Source organism: Lepisosteus oculatus, chromosome 3 (genome assembly GCF_040954835.1).
Source record: "Lepisosteus oculatus isolate fLepOcu1 chromosome 3, fLepOcu1.hap2, whole genome shotgun sequence".
Classification (NCBI taxonomy): Eukaryota; Metazoa; Chordata; class Actinopteri; order Semionotiformes; family Lepisosteidae; genus Lepisosteus; species Lepisosteus oculatus.
In genome coordinates this window covers 37,310,719-37,327,892 of record NC_090698.1, presented here as the reverse complement: position 1 = coordinate 37,327,892, position 17,174 = coordinate 37,310,719, and the positions used below count along the sequence as shown (strand labels likewise).

Below are 17,174 nucleotides of genomic sequence, written 5' to 3'. Positions count from 1 at the left end.
TCTGGTTAAACAAAAAATAAGTCAGGCTCACTGGGTTAAACAAATATTTATAATAATGGCAATACATACACTAAACAACACACAACATAAACATTCAACATACAAGTTACTCTGTGTCCCAGAGGCATGCATCTTGACCAAACAGAATCCTGACGGCTACCAAGTATTGACATCCTACATACTATAACACCTACTCTGTCCATTAACCCAGATAAAACTAAATTAATGGAAAACCTATCGCTCTATTCCAGAAATACATTCAATAATCAAGAGAGGCCATTTTGGACAAGGACATCTCAACTGGCACAAGCTTTTTCTTTCTTTCTCTGTACTCTTCTCTCTATGTTCTGTGTTCTCCCTGCATATGTTCCTGGACTATTGATGACAGTGAACTTAATTAACCAAGGTAAACTAGGCAATTCCTTTGATCAGGTGTCTCAAACCTAATACAACTCAGTAAACACCCCAGTTCCTTTCTTGCTTTGAAGTTTCCAGAGAACTGTAAATGTAGACACTAGCCAGGTGTTAATTATTATTTCTAAACACTTAAGATATTTCAAAAGTCACTTTCAAGAACTGTAACATTACACATCATAGGATAATGGTTAAATCATTATTCTACAGAACCACCAAGTAAACCAACTATTCTTCCAGTGAAAGGTTTTATAGTTTACAGTTTAACACCTAAAAATTTCAGGAAGGGGTGGCACAGTGGCACATTGGTTACCAATGCTGCTTTGCACTGCTAGCGGCTTTCAATTTTCCAGACCTAGGGGATGTACAGTATAGGTGGAGTTTGAAAGTTCTCCCCATGATTGTATGGGTTTCCGTCAGGAGTTCTGCTTTTAACCAACAGTCTAAAAACATCATGGTAGATTAAATGCTTCTGGAAAATTTTGTCCTGTTGTGAGAATGTGTGTTTGTGTCTGTGTGCCCTGTGACGGACTGGTCCAGGGTTTATCTTGCGTTGCACCTATTGCTTGCTGGGATAGGGTCTGGCATGCTGAAACCCAGTTGGATTGAATAAAGTGGTTATGAATTGTAGATAGACTGACATTTCAGAAAGAGAGGCTACCTATGACACAGCTAAATTTACAATATGCTGGAAGAAAAAAGTTTTCATTTCTGTTCTGGTTCTATAAAGCCCTTGATTGAGCCCAATAGATCTCAGACTATGAACATCTAGGTAGGGAAAAAACTAAAGCATGTCCCTTGACTACTAATTCATGGCAGTGGAAGAGCACACTCCACTATATACTGTATGACAGAACCTGAATCTAGTTGCATTATTTTACATTAGTCAGGAATAAAACAACTGTATTGTGGAAGTTACCCAGGTGCTTTATTCATTCTGTCAGGGCACTGAGTAAACATCTAAAACTAGGAGGTCTAGTTACAGTAGCTTTCAAATAAGCATGTTTTTAAGTGTGTAGTTTTTAATGATATGGGTACTTGAAAATAAGAGAAGAAATATAGAAGCATAACAAAACCTAAAGTGTGTTTGGGAGTCAATATATTTTTGAGTATACATATAAACCAATCCATAATTTCTAACAGAGCTTTACTAAATGATCCAATGAAGCCAGGAGGGGGAATGCTGACACACCCAACAAGATATTTACATTTTATAGATGCATTGTGTCAAGTTATCTAGATCTTACTGCCTTTGTAAAACAAAATATGATTGGAGTTGTAATTTAGCAAGAAGTTAGAGCATGCCATATGCTTGACTAGAAAAGGGATTGAAGAATTCATGTATAAATTCATGCACAGGGAACTAGGGACAAGATTTACATAATGAGGGGTAAATTAAAATGTAAACAATTTAATTTGATAATTAGGATTTTGGGAAGCTGAAATCATATTGTCTCATTGTCTCATGTTGAACATTTCTTGTTCTGTAACATTTTAATTCATATTCCAAAAAGCTGCAACTGTTTATATGGAGCTTCTACTAGGAAAACATAGAGCATGCCACTTTCTACATTTTGCCTCTGAAATTCAGCAGATACATTGCAGAATGAAGAAGTTAAAAGGAGAATGAAACACTCCATGAGAGGTATGACACCACTGTAGCGGCGAGGCTTAATAATAATGCAGAATTAAGTGTTTCTGAGCTTCCCAAATGAGGCCCCATTTCTCTGTTCATCTCTGTGGTGCAGCCACAGAGAAACCATTCATGCAAGATGTTTTCTTTTGATAAGGACAGCTCCCAAAGGGGGATGCACTTAGCTAAGCCTGGCTATCATGATCAATGGTCACCCATTGGCGCCTATCTGTCTAGGGAGTGCCAGTTGGACATCTGGACTGCATTACTAAGTGTCAGGACTAAGTGACTCATATCTCACCTTGATCAACCAATCAGGGACTGGTAGGGCCGAGTAACCCACGTGGGACTCTGATGCCCATGGAACTTTCAGCCAATCAATGAGCTGAAGTTCCTCCAGGTAAAAACAGGCAACACAGAGAGCCTGAGAGATTCAGATTCAGATTCAGATTCAGACTGAGATTCAGATTCAACAATTCTAAAGGGAATTCAAAGGAGAATCCCAAGGGCAGGACATTCTCGCAGCGCGCCTCCTGACCATCCTGAGACTCAGCCCGGACAACCACGGAACGGCCAGTGTGTCCGAGCGCCAGAACTTTCCTTTGTTCTAAGAGTCTAGAGTGGAGGTTGCCAGAGAGTAACCAGCAGCAGGCCTCGTGAACAGGTCGGAACTGTGGACAGCTGAATTACTATTCAGAACTAGCTCTTCATCATAAACGAACTGGTCCTCTTCCTGACTTGCTGGGACCCACAGTCATCTTTTCTCCTGTGCACAAACTGTGCTAGTTAAACAACACCAACTAGCCGGTCAGTGAGCATCAGCAGCGCACCGTCGCAAGCCGCACAGCACAGCCTGGCACCGAGCCAGAGAGCGCGGATTGGACAGCAACAGCCTGCAACTGTTTCTTTGTGCCCGCAGGAGATCTGAATCCCCAAAGATTGGATGAGTATTCAACTTCAATGCATTACAGCTCGAGAACTCAATTGTTATCCCAACCAGTTGATATCAATTTAATTCCTAAGAGTTATGTACTGGTTTGAGTATCTAATGTAGAAGCTGTAACCAAGTTCACTTTACGAAACGGTCTTAATGAATGATATACTGAACGTATGTCCTCTTGATATGTGTAACACTTTGTAACTGATTGAATATATACCTTTTGTATTCTGATAACCCTCTCGATAAGATCTGTTAGTTTTACATGCATATTCCATGTATTAATAAATGTATCCTTGTGTATTAGTACCTGTGTGTGCGCGTTGTTTGAGTTATGTCGCATGGTTGGATTCTAAAGCCATCAAAAGAATCAACTTTGTGATTTACTGCTACAATTAATAATTGTCTCAGTAAATGCCCAAACCCTACAGAACTGGTGCCTTCAGAGAGCCACTATGATTACATATTTGGCGTCCCTGAACCGGTTTTCTCTACACCACCAACACTATTACATGTAAAAGAAGACAATTCGTTTTGTTAGTTCAGTTAGTTTGTACTCTTTTGGGAAGGATGAATCTCTGATACTTGAAATGGTTTAGCAACACAAAAGTAATAAAAACCACAGGAGGACAACAAAAATTATAAGGTGGAAGACAAAAGGAATTCCAGCTCCAAGCTACTATTTTGGTGTACTGGTCATGTGATTCTTTGGTACTGGTTTGAATTAAGGTTACAGTTAAGGATGTATTGATGGATAAAGTACTAACAGCAATCACCAAAAAGTCAAAGAGATGGTGAAAGAGACAAGATTGGGGTCTGCCCCAGGGCCAAACTGGATCCCAAATAAAGTATATAAGAACTGCCCAATGCTGCATCAAAGGCTATGGAAATTATTTTGGATAATGAGGAAGAAGGGGACGATCCCATAACATTGAAAAAGGGCAGAGGGTATCTGTGTTCCTATGGAGAAGAACTACTAAACTACCCACATAGGGTCATAAGTTAGATGTTCCATGAGGTAAAGTCCAGTAGGGAAGACCTGACAGCTGTCTGGCTTGACCTGGATAATACATATGGATCCATACCACATAGTTTCATTTGGGTTGCATTGGAGCACTATCATATCCCACACCATGTCAAGGGGATGACTACCAGATACTACGGAGGAATAAAGTTACAGTTTAATTCTGCACAGATTACGACAAGATGGCAAGAGTTAGAGAAAGGAATTGTAACAGGCTGTACGATCTCCCCTATGTTGCTCATCATGGGAATTAAACTTAAAATAACAATAGCAGTAGGACAACCCCGGGGACCTCAGATGTAATTGGGTACCTGCCAACCAGTCCTTATGGAGTTAATTGTATATCATAAGGTAACAACTACATTCCATGTGCAAGCAAGGTGAGTTTTGAAAGCACTAGAGGACACAGTAACATGGGTGAGAATGAAGTTGAAATAATTAAATGAAAGAATGAAATAATTTTACTTTATTGCTGAGTAGAGCACCGTTGAGTAAGTTTTGTGTTTAAGAGGAAGCATCATTGGCTATACTTTTGTTATATTTTTAATATTTGCACCTACAAATACAGTCCTCAAAAAATAGTCTACATCTATTGTGTAAAGTTTTTATTAAGGTACTTGAAAATAATCTGAAGTATCCTAATTATGACCTTCTGTAGATCAGTTGTTTATTATAATAAAAAGTAATAACAGATAAAGAGAAAGTATTTTGGAGTGGTGGTGAAAGAACAGTGAGAGAGCAGTCATTGAGAAAAGAGATTCTTGTTTGGACCACTTTTCCCAGAATGCTGTAGGGAATGAGCTGCTGTCCTCAGTCACCTTATTGGCTAACTCAAGACAATTAGTCAGGTGACAATTTAAAAAACAGAAAGCACAAGCTTCTATCTGTTAGTCAGTCTGCTGTCAGAAGAGAGGGCAGATCTTCTATAGTGCACACGTCCAGAGGGAAGGGAGAAGGAAGTGACCAACTGTGGGAATGGGAAACTTCTGAACTGCAAAACTGTGATTTGTTTGGAAGAGTTTTGTGAAGTGTCTCAGAGTAAAACTGGATTTCAAGAGTTGTTTGCATAAGGTCGGTAAACAGCTTCCTTCCCCTAAAAATTAATACTAATAATAATATCGAAATAGCACAAACAATATGTGATTCACACTTTGTGCTGTCTATAGGGTAAATTCCTGCATCTAAACCTTGATTTCTGGTTTCCATAAGTTGCATTATCTAGCACTCTGGGATGGACTGGTCAAACAGAGAATCAATCCCTAGCAAACAATGATAATATTATGGAAGAAATATGACCACTGTTAATAATAATCCATAAAATTCCCTAAACAGGTTGTTATAATACACAGTACGAAGCAGAAATACTTCTATGAAACTGTTCAAGTGTGAGTTTTAAAATATAATTTAAAAAGTTATCTGGAGAGATTACTTATCTGATTATAAGGTTACTATAGAGTCTGCTAGATCCATCTACTTCTCTCACATCACTGAAAATCACCAAAACAACCCCAGACATCTTTTCTCCACCATTAATAGACTGCTCAAGCCAAACTGCCCTACCACATTACCTCCCTCATCACAACTTTGCAACACATTCTTAGATTTCTTTAGTTCTAAGATTGACAACATCCGGCATCACATTCTCCACTACGCATATCATTTCCATACCTCCTCCCTCCTCATCCAACTTCTCTGGTTCCCGTCTCTCCAGCTTCTCTCTTCTCGACTCAGCATCCCTAAACAAACTAGTTACACGCATGAAACCCACCACATCTATTTTAGATCCCATTCCCACCACTTTATTCCAGTCCTGTTTCTCTTCTCTCTGTCCCATTGTCCTCAATATCATACATGAATCCATGAGCACTGGCATTGTACCAATGGTCCTCAAAACTGCTGCCATTACCCCCGTGCCAAAAAAGCCTAACATGGCTCTCGACAATCTTAACAACTTTCGCCCCATCTCCAACTTACCCTTTCTCTCTAAAATTCTAGAACGTGCTGTTACACTTCAGTTGCATAACCATCTCATGACAAACAACCTTTTCGAACCCCTCCAATCTGCTTCCGTCAACTTCACAACACAGAAACTGCCCTGGTCACTAACGATCTCCTAATAGCTTCTGATTCTGGTTCTCTTTCCATACTCATCCTTCTTGATCTCAGTGCTGCCTTTGACACTGTTGACCATAACATCTTACTTTCTCATCTTGAGACTGTGTTTGGAGTTTCTGACACTTCCCTCAAATGGTTTAAATCTTACCTCACTGATCACTGTCACTTTGTCTCTCTCAATGGGTACAGGTCTGAAATTGGTCTTGTCAAGTCTGGTGTCCCCCAGGGCTCAATACTTGGCCCCTTGCTCTTCAGCATTTACATGTTCCCACGTGGTCAGCTTTTAAGATCACATGGCCTCAGCTTTCATTTTTATGCTGACGATACTCAAATATACATCCATATCAAACCTGACACTGATGTGGCTGTCTCTATTCTATCTAATTGCATCTCTGACATAAAAATTTAGATGACTTAAACTTCCTTCATCTTAACTGCGACAAGACTGAAGTCATGCTTATTGGTACCCACCATCAACTTCGTAAAGCCAGTCCTGTAACCCTATCTGTAGATGGCTAACCTTGGGGTTATATTCGATTCTGGCTTAACATTCGACCCACATGTGCAGCATACTGTCAAAACATCTTTTTTTCACCTTAGAAATATCGCAAGACTACGCCCTATGCTATCATTAACTGTGGCTGAAAAGCTGATCAACATATTTGTATTCTCTCGAATTGACTACTGCAATGCTCTACTCGCTGGGGTATCTAAATCTACTCTGAACAAACTGCAGTATGTCCAAAATTCAGCAGCCAGAATCCTGACCAGGTCTAGCGCAAGTGTTCCCATTACTCCTATCCTGGAGTCCTTGCACTGGCTTCCGGTCAAATTCCATATAGACTTTAAAATCCTCATGCTCACCTATAAGGCTCTGCATGGCTTGGCACCTCAATACCTGTCTGAACTATTATCGCCCTACTCCCCACCTCACAACCTCCGCTCTTCAAATTCTGCCTTCCTTACTGTCCACCAAGCCCGTCTACATTGTATGGGTGACAGGGCCTTCTCCTGATATGCCCCCAAGCACTGGAACTCTTTGCCCAAGGATATCAGAGAGTCACCTTCTCTAAACTCCTTCAAATCCAGACTCAAAACCTTCTTCTTCAGAAAAGCCTTTACTTAACTGGTTCCATTCTTCACCCCTCTGCTCTTCTTAGTACCACCTCCCACAGTCTCCTCTATTGTTATTGTTATATTGTTGTCATTGTAATTGTGTCTTATCTTGTTTATTCTTCGTATTTATTGTTGTATTCTTCTTATTTATTGTTATTGTCATCCTTTAAAGCGCTTTGAGAAGCCACCTTTAAAGGCGCTATATAAAATAAAGTTTATTATTATTATTATTATTATTATTATTATTATTATTATTATAAACGTGCCAGAATGTTTTTAGATATTATACATTTGAAAACAATAAATGCTGTACATGGAGCAAGAACATCAAATGCATTCATTGCAAAATTCTTTTTCACAAAATACTTAATAGAAAATGAACATGCACCAGTGGAAAAGAAATATCCAGTAGTGACCACATTATATACAGCATGTGTTCAGTTGTGCTTCCATCTGGTTACACTGGTAGTTAAAGATGTAAAAATTCCCAATGGCAGAATCAGGAAGGATGACATGATTTCAATTGGCTATAATATTAAACTTTATGCAGTCTTTCTGATTGTATTATGAAACAATCGTAAGCAAACACAAATCACTCTAAAATATAAGCTTTAGAATTTTAACTGTAGGTTTTAATTTTTGCTCTTTAAAAAGTTTTCAGTTTCTCAGTTTTCACATTTAAATTACACTTGATCTCATCTTTTTCACCTCCATCTCTTGTTTAATTGTTTAGCCTGCATTTCTAGCTTACAGGTCAATTTTAAAATGGAAAATTTTATAAAGCATATCATTATAATATTTCTTATAATCTCAGGTTTTATTTCCAAATTCATTGAGAGAGTTTTGTTTTCCTTAAAATAAAAATAAAAATAAGTTCAAAGGGGCATCATATCCATTCATTAACAGAAAGTCGCTTATTAAAGCTGCAGCAACATAATGTGCCATAGATCCTATTTCAGAAACACAGTGCACATGGCAGGACTACAGCCTTAACATTACAGCAGCAGCGAAAAACACTACTCCATGCCATCCTAATGACTTATCCTAACACAAAATAACAACAGTATGAGAAACAAGGACCAATTTTTTATTGATTGACACTGATCTAAATCAATTGGATGGATGTGAATTTGTTGTAGCAAAATTCACATCCATCTTCTAAACTGCTTTAGCCAGTACAGGGTCACAGGGAAAGCTGGAGCCTTACCTAGCAAGCAATGGACGCAAAGCATGATACACACTGGATGGGACACGAGTTCATAGTAGGGCACACACACACACACACACACAAACACACACACACACTAGGGTTAATTTTACAGTAGACAGTTAACCTATTAGAATGTTGCGGGACAAAACCATTAAACCCACAGAAAACCTATGCAAATTTGGGGAGAAGTCAAACTCAGGTTCCAGGTCTCCAGTGTTGTGAAGGAAATTATATCCACTGTGCCACTATGCTGCCCCATTGCATCAAATACGTCTTTTTAATTTTTAGGTATAAGCTTCACAGCACAGAAATTTTCTGAAATATCAGAGAGATTCTTAAATAAACCAATTACTACATAGTAAAATACAAAGTGAACATTTAATTAACCAGCTAGTTTGGGACTAAAACAGATTTATGATAGATGCTTTAACCAAAGCAAGTGTCTGACAGATCTTAGTTAAATTTACATAAAGCTGGTATGTCCTCACCTCTTTACTCGCCTATTAACTATTCTTGTCAAGGTCATATGATAGGCCGTCCTGACTCTTTCTCTTTACAAGCCCATCTAGTTTGATCTACAACTCTGAAATTAAGTTGGTACAAATACAAAAGAGTGGCAGCAGAAACCTTTACACTCACTGTAATGCTATAGGGCTGGGAATTCATCTTTAATTTTAATGCTAAACTTGATCTTTTGGCTGCATGACTGACCACCTTATTACCTATACAGAACATGGTTCTATCAATAAAGAACCCACTGGTTCCACAGACCAAAAGACAATCACTGTCTTTGTATTAGATGGTTTCTCTTGTGAAGGAACAAACATCAGAATTTGACAGCCTTTACTTTCTTTGCTACAGATAATAGTTTGCATTACAGAATGCCTATCAATGGTGGTCATTTTAGAATTTCGTATGGAAGAATGAGAAAACCGATGAAGATTCGGCAAGTCACAAACAATTGGGAAAATAAAAAAAATATAACCAATTTCAAAATCCAATTTAAATTTGCTCCTTAATACCTGTTTTTTTTTGTAATTATCACCACTCAAGGAATAATATTTGTTTTATACTACTATACTACTAATTTTAAAGCAAGATGAAAAATGCAAAAGTGATTTTGTATGATTTCCTGTAATAACTCCCATACTGTTCATGATGTATTTACAATAAAATGTTTTCCAACCATATACTATATACGATCTATGTGTTATTTAAGATGAGGATTTCTTGATTTGTTTCCTTAGTACCAGAAATACTGTAACAGACTGCCCTAACAATACTAAGGAAGTATTACTGTTGCCTGGCAGAACATCAGAAACATTTTTTGTTACACTTTAATGGTGCAAACATTTAAATTTATTTTACTAATTTTGAGGATTGTATCCTTATATTAAAAATATATATTAATATATTCTCATTTACAGAATAATAAGTATGTTAATATGTTAAGAATGTTAAATACAAATCAAGTATGTTTCTTTTATTTCTTATCTGACATCAAATATTTGCTTTCAGGGACTGTATATTAGCAGTTCATCACAACTACACTACTGCTGTGTGTACTTGTGCTAAGGCAGAATTGGTAAACTTTGTACAGAATTTAAATATATATATATGTCATTTATTATCTGTATATCACATTTTCTATTGCATGTTAATGTATTTAAATGAATGATGACTTTAATAAGGGTAACTGTATATACCCAGAATTAATTAAACCATACTAATGAAAAAACATGCTTTAAATAATTTTCAGCTAGGAACCTTTTTATAAAAAGCAAGTTTTCTTGCTCATCATGGAGGCACTTCTTGCTAAAGTCATCATTATTAAAGGAGAAAGGAAGTATTAAATTTTAGATGCCAAAGCACAGCAATACCCTGTTTGTCAAAGCAAGAAATATATATTAGGGACAGCACTGGTGGACTATTGCTTACTCAAAATAGCTTACATTTGCTAAGAAAATGTTATTTCTAAAAAACAACTGCTTCCAAAGGCCATCTTTCGTGTAATTCTTTACACTTTTTCAATACCTGGTCCTTCATTTATAACCAGTGGTAGTGTAGTCTAATTTCTATAATACATGCCTTATCTTTAGGTACAATTGTTATAAGCGCTGTGCTGATTTTTGACAAGCTCCTTGAGATGAGGCCTGCTTTACTATAAGGTTACAAAGATGCAAAACCATTTTGCCCATACAACTTTTTTGATGCTAGGAAATCCAAATTGATTCAAGTATCTCCTCAGGCAGTTTCTTAAAAAGTCAGCTTTAGTGACACCACTGAATAGTTTGTTCTAGACCATTATAAAGCTTTATATAAAAGTATATTTTCTCTGCGTTAAATGCACTTCTTCCCAGTTTCCACTTGTGTCCCGATTCACGTTTCATGGTTATTTCTGAAAAGGTCCACTGTGTTGACTTTATCATGAATACCTTTGAGGATTATGAATATATTTTAATCTGGACCCCACATATTCTCCTTAATTCAGAACTATGAAGTTTCAGGTTTTGTCAGCCTGACATTCATTCATTGCTTGTAACATAGGGACCAAAATTGTACACAATATTTCTAAATTAAATTAAAAGTTGCAAAATGTAAAAATGTCTCAGCCTATATTCTAAAATGTATACCTATACTGCATATAACTATATATCTTATCATTCTGCTTGACTTTTTAAAAATGTTTTTATTAATGTGGTAGTTATTAGAACATTTTGTTATGTGAAGTTTAAACACAGGCTGTTTTTATGTTACTTTACATCAACCCAGCCTATCTATCTGTTTAAGAAAGTTTCTGAGAAATCTGTTCTTTGCTAAATACTCACAATCCCAAAAAATAATCCCCAAAATATTTTTACTGGTTCTTTTATTTACAATTCAAAATGTTAATCGGTTTAATAATGTAATGGAAGGAACATTAACACAAAGCTGCCTTGACACCTAGGACCATCTGGAATATCAGAAGCTGTATTCACACTTGATAGAGAATCCAAACTGCTGACATCATGATATTCCCCAAACAGAACTAACACAGAACCTACCATTTTAGGACTAGACTTCCAACAAAAGACACCATTAAGTATGCCATGCAGGTGTGACCTGGATTTTGATAAAACGTTAACTTTTCACTGAGTGTAAATAATGTGAAAGCTGCCCAGGTGCACCTATTGTTTGTGTGTGACTTTTGGCAGCAACACAGCTTTTAAAACAAGTCGGAAAAGCACAGTGCCTACTTGTCAGCTGGCTTTACAATTTCAGCCGATGAAAATAATAACACAAAGTAGAAGATAGAACAGTTAATTTAAATAGCCCAAAGGCTGGGATGTTCAAATATGAGCTAGAGTTAACTAGATATTATTTTGCATCCAATTATGAAGGCATGTGGCCTTTGCCCTTGCTTATGTTCCTGATGTGCAATAGTCTCCCCTAGTTTTGCCCTGAGGAGTGGCAAGCAAGCAGATTATTTAACGGCACACAAAGGGAAGAGAGAGTGTTCATTAAAATCCATGGGTGCCATTACTCTCTGCAATTTCTTTTGTAAAATGACAGAAAGACAGAGTAAGGAGAATGTGTACTACTGACAGGTGTAATTTCAGCCTTACTTGAAAGACCAAAACATGAAAGGAAGATAAAAGCTTTCTTCTGGTGAATGAGGAGCAAAATGACATGGAAAGCATTTACTATATTAAACACCCATTTGCAAGACAATAACTCTGATGTATTTTTTTTCTTTTTCTGGAAAACATTAAGAAAAAGTAAGAATATTCCCAATAGTTGCCTGTTGATGGCTCAAATGTATGATTTACAGAAATTTGGACGTAATTTTTGTCCAGCAAATTAATTTTGTCTGGGAGTATACAATAAAACAATATATACCATTATATTCTTAAACTGTATATTGGAGAACAATAGATACCAATATACTAAAAAAGTAAATCTGTGAAATTATTTGAAGAATTTAAAATACTGTTTAGTGAAGGCAACAATATGACAATATAACATTCTAAGCACTCAATTCACTTACAACAGGCAAGAGACATCAAACTAACATACATTCTAACACACTCATTCTGAAATATCTCCATCAATTTTACTGAATATCCCCATCAATGGATAGCAGTCCCATTCAGATATTAACAGACACAAAAATACGAATACAGTACTGTATATGTACACATGTATTTGTATAAACAGATGTCTTGTCATGACTATTTAGACACTCCCATACTGTAAATGACTGTAACTGATTACCATTAAAATCCTTAAATTGCAATGGTATAAACATAAGAAGCCTGGACAGGCAGCTACTTGCCAAAAACAGACAATAGATTTTGTATTACTCTCGTTCCTGGCATAAAAACAGGGCAAGAGTCACAATACCTTGCTAAATGTTTTGTCTTTTTAGATATGTGACCAGCATTACCCAGATTACTGAACAGTGAGTCTGTGCGATAATGTGCCATACTGTCAAATTATTTGCCTTTTTAGAAACGGGGTGAAACATTTTTTCCCATTTTACAGCAAGAAGCATGTAGCTCTAACACAGCTCCACTAAAACTATAAATATCAACAAAAATACATTACAAACATGAAAATATCTCAATTATTGTGGCAAACAGTGCAACTAATAAAGTTGGAGATGTTCCTACTGCTCTGATGACAGATGTAGTCAAATGTAGCTGAAGAATGATGACAGATACTGAAGACTAACTGAAATGTACATGTACTCTGTGGATTTCTTAAATATAACATTTTATTTTGAATATGTTTTACATCATTACCACATCTAATGAAAAGAACAGTATTCATTGCCATCTTGCTTTTAATTCATGCATAACATGGGAAATTTAAATGATAGATTGTTTATGTGGTTTTCAATAAAACATAGCTCTTACTGAGGCTTATTACTTGAAATCAAATACTGCAAAGATAGAATGAGGATCCTTACATACATTGCTCCACCATGCCTTACTTTCAGGAGAGTTAGTACTGACTGAGGAGTAGCATGTCTCTCATTCACATCATTGCAAGCTCATAGTGCCACATGCCCAATTGTGCACCTCTGCTAATAGAGTCCAAGTATTAAGTTGATCATAGCCCAGAATGATGTCTGGGGAATAGGATTCTGAATGAGCTCCTTCACTATTTGAGCTGAGAGCTCTTTTACTGCTTCAGTCATTTTATGAGCTTCTATAATATGATGGATCATCCTTGCTAAATAGTTCCAATCAATACACCAGTTGTAAAGAAAATTCATTGAAGGAACATATTTAACAGAAATTATATATAAATCAATGTTAAACTGCAGTCAATTATATCACTATTCAAACCTACACAACCAGAACAATATTATTTGTGCATTACTTTAAGTAATTTACTGTACTGTATGCATCTTTTCATATAGTTTGCAATACTATACAATTTGTTAGTATTTGTATTCTCAGTATATTTCAATTTTGAGTGTTTTAATTTATATTAAAAAGTGGGAACAATATTTCAGGAAAAGTATGTGATTTGGAAAATGGTAATTAAATCAGATTTATCATTGTAAGTGTCCTGTAGTTCTTTTCAAGGTAGACTGCAGTTAACAGGAGGGGATCGCTGTTGGTTCTCAACTTCCTACCACTTATTACTATTTCCAGCAAAAAGGAAGACTTGTGTCAGTTTCTATAACTTTATTTTACTAATACCAATAAAACCAAATGCTTTCATGCCAGTTTTGTTTATTATTAAGCTTAGTAGTGTTAAGAATTTGTAATAGCAGCTGGAAAAGCAGTTCACACTTGTTATATTTTGATAATAATAATATCTCATCTCACTTATAAACCTTATGATTATTATTAAGTGGTTTATTACACTCTGTGTTTATCAAACACTCTCACATTAAGCCACTGTGTTCTGCAAAAAAACAGTTTAATTCTTTACTTCTGAGTGAGGGTGTTCTGAAACCAGAAACTTCTTCACAAATTTTACACAGAGCAATTTGTGATAAGTTCACACTCTCTGTATATTCTTTTTATGTTTTGTGTTATTAATTTTACTTTACATTTCAGCAGCACATTTGAAATGTTTGAGGAGGAACCAGAATTATGAGGAATATATAACATTCCTTCACCTAATCAATATGTATTTTCAACATATGCATCAAAGGTGAGGGTGCCATATTTGTTGGTATATATCCATGAAAAGAGACTACAAAAATGCAAAAAAAAGACGTTTCTGCTGTGCTTACAAATTGTAAAGCAAGGTCAACTCTTTCTAAATCTATGTTGACTATATCCTAGAATTCCATCACCAATACAGAGTGTTGCACTCCATAACCTTTTAACTTTCCAGTATGTGGGTATTACCCCCATTGTTGAAAGAGTTTTGTTTGTAATTTAGGAACAATGTCTCTTGTTTCCTTAATTAGTATTGGTAGAATACCATTATGACCTGGAAACTTGTTTGTTTTAGATGCACTATTAACTACATTATTTAATTTTCTTCTGTTCTAATACCATAAGATATAACACTTTGTTTTTGCTTACTCTGAGGGATGTTCTCATACTTGGAGGGTATTTTGTTTGGTGAGTAATTATTCATTCAATTCACAATTTTCTAACATTTTCCAAATATAACATAAGCTTCGTCCTTTACTGTTATTTTGCTGTCACAATATGGAAAAAAATATTTATAATTTATCATACTTTATTTTAACTATGTGGTCTTATTAACCTTATCAAAAATAAAAAAATTGATGCAACTTTTTCAAATAAACATTTTAATGGAATAGGGATGCATTCACTTATATTTGGATAAAAAATTAAAGTTTAGTTAAATACATGGCTTGAATACAATACATGTGATGCCGCATTGTGTTACTGTAAAACTATTGGCTAATTTGAAAATGCTAAAACACTGGGAAAACACTTTTCATCCAACTGCTCATTTTTAACCCCCCCCCCCCCAAACAAAAAGCAAAACAAAAACAACAACAACAACAACTGTACAATTAACCAATATAAGTTCCCCACCACATAATAATGTAAAAATAATTCTAAGGTTTCCAACACAAATTGATATGTATCACATGTATTTCCACTGGGTTTTATAATGATTAATATAAAAGTGGACCAGCAAGTTCTTTATCACTTAATTATTTTGGTGTACTGTAGATTTTCAGGTCAAAAATCAGGGTTCCTAATTTCCACATGCAGAGCAAAACATTTTTCAGACATAGCGTTGTCAAGAGCTATGGTGCCCATGTGTATTAATTAGTAGTAGACCTGGATCTTGTTCTAGCACAATGGTAATATTTCCTTCTACAAAGCCATAAACCTACAGAAACAGCCATCTGTCTGCCTAACGTTAATAAACACAAAAACTTTCACAATGTGAATTGTTGGCGCCAAGGAAAGCTGAGGGAAAGGAAAGGGAAACTGTATAGGGAAAGCTTAGGAGAGAATGAAATAAACAGCTACTCTGTCAACAAGTCGTCTCATTTACAGAAATGAACAAATGGGTTGATAAGTGAGACTCTTGTGAAATCCAGCTGTGAAGTGGGGCTCAAAACACTATGGGCAGCAGATCGGAAGATCAGCTGGACTGTACAGAAGGTGAAAGTAGCAACTATTTTTAATGGTTTGATTAAACTATGTACTTAGCAACTTCCCAGCTGCTATCTCAGTATAGTACATGTAGTATTAGGATAATGCTCCCACACAGTAAAATAAAAATGCAAATGTAGTTTCATAATAGCTCAAAGTACCATATACAATTAATTGGTGTCGACTTTTTAATATGTTTGAAACAAATACAAATCTTAGGCCTTACATTTTTCCTGCTTCAATACACCCATGACAGAGTACTACTTTGCCACAGCATTTTTATTCTTTTATTTAAATAATAGTGCTCCTGTTCAAAAACCAATACAAATGTTACATAAGTTAATGCACTATTTTCCACAGCCTATATTTAAGTATGATAGAGTAATCTGTATTATAAATGGGTACACATAAAGTTCCCATATTCTTCAGATGCCCAGACAAGAGTAACAGTTGCCTGGAATACATGAAGGCAACATAAACATACCAAAGAGGTCAAGCCTTGCCAAACTGTATTAAGATTACTTGTTACTCATAAAAGAAGAGGTATTATATTCTCAAATGTGTGTTCAATTTAAAAGAGAGAAGGGGAGGAGGAAAATAAACATTTTCAGGCACACTTTTTCATCAGAGGAAACACTTTAGTGGATAAAAAGAGAAAGGGGAAAAAAATCATGTCAGCATAATATTGTTGATGATACACAACACTATATTTTGTTCCATAGATATTTTTTTTCTTTTAAACACAGGAAGAGGTATATTAGACACTGCCTGATTCACAGCTTTTCCTGAGTCAGCTACAGTGGTTTCTTTGAATACCTGTGAAAGGAACAAGCTGTAACCAGCCCGTTTATACCAGCTTCAATAACGCAGGCTTAAAAAGCCAGAACAGCTTATGCATGAAGCTGTTTACATAGTCAACATTCAGTGGGAAAATGTGTGTCTGCAGGTTCCACCATACTCCTTTACTGCTCCTTATTTGATCTTATAATTACAAATCCCATGGGTGCAGGTAAGGGGAGGTCATATGTTATCTTTTGCTTTATACTGCTTCAAGTAGAGATTTTGTTTGCCTTCATCTTTCAAACATCCAACGAAGTAACAATGCCATGTTTATTCTATTCATTGTTTTTGAT

The 17,174-nt window shown here is 35.9% G+C and overlaps 1 protein-coding gene across 1 annotated transcript in view; it reads right to left on the bottom strand.

Annotated features, from left to right (window-relative positions):
* Window positions 1-17,174, bottom strand: part of cfap299 (cilia and flagella associated protein 299) — a 270,869-nt gene that overhangs the window by 143,954 nt on the left and 109,741 nt on the right. The window lies entirely within an intron of this gene.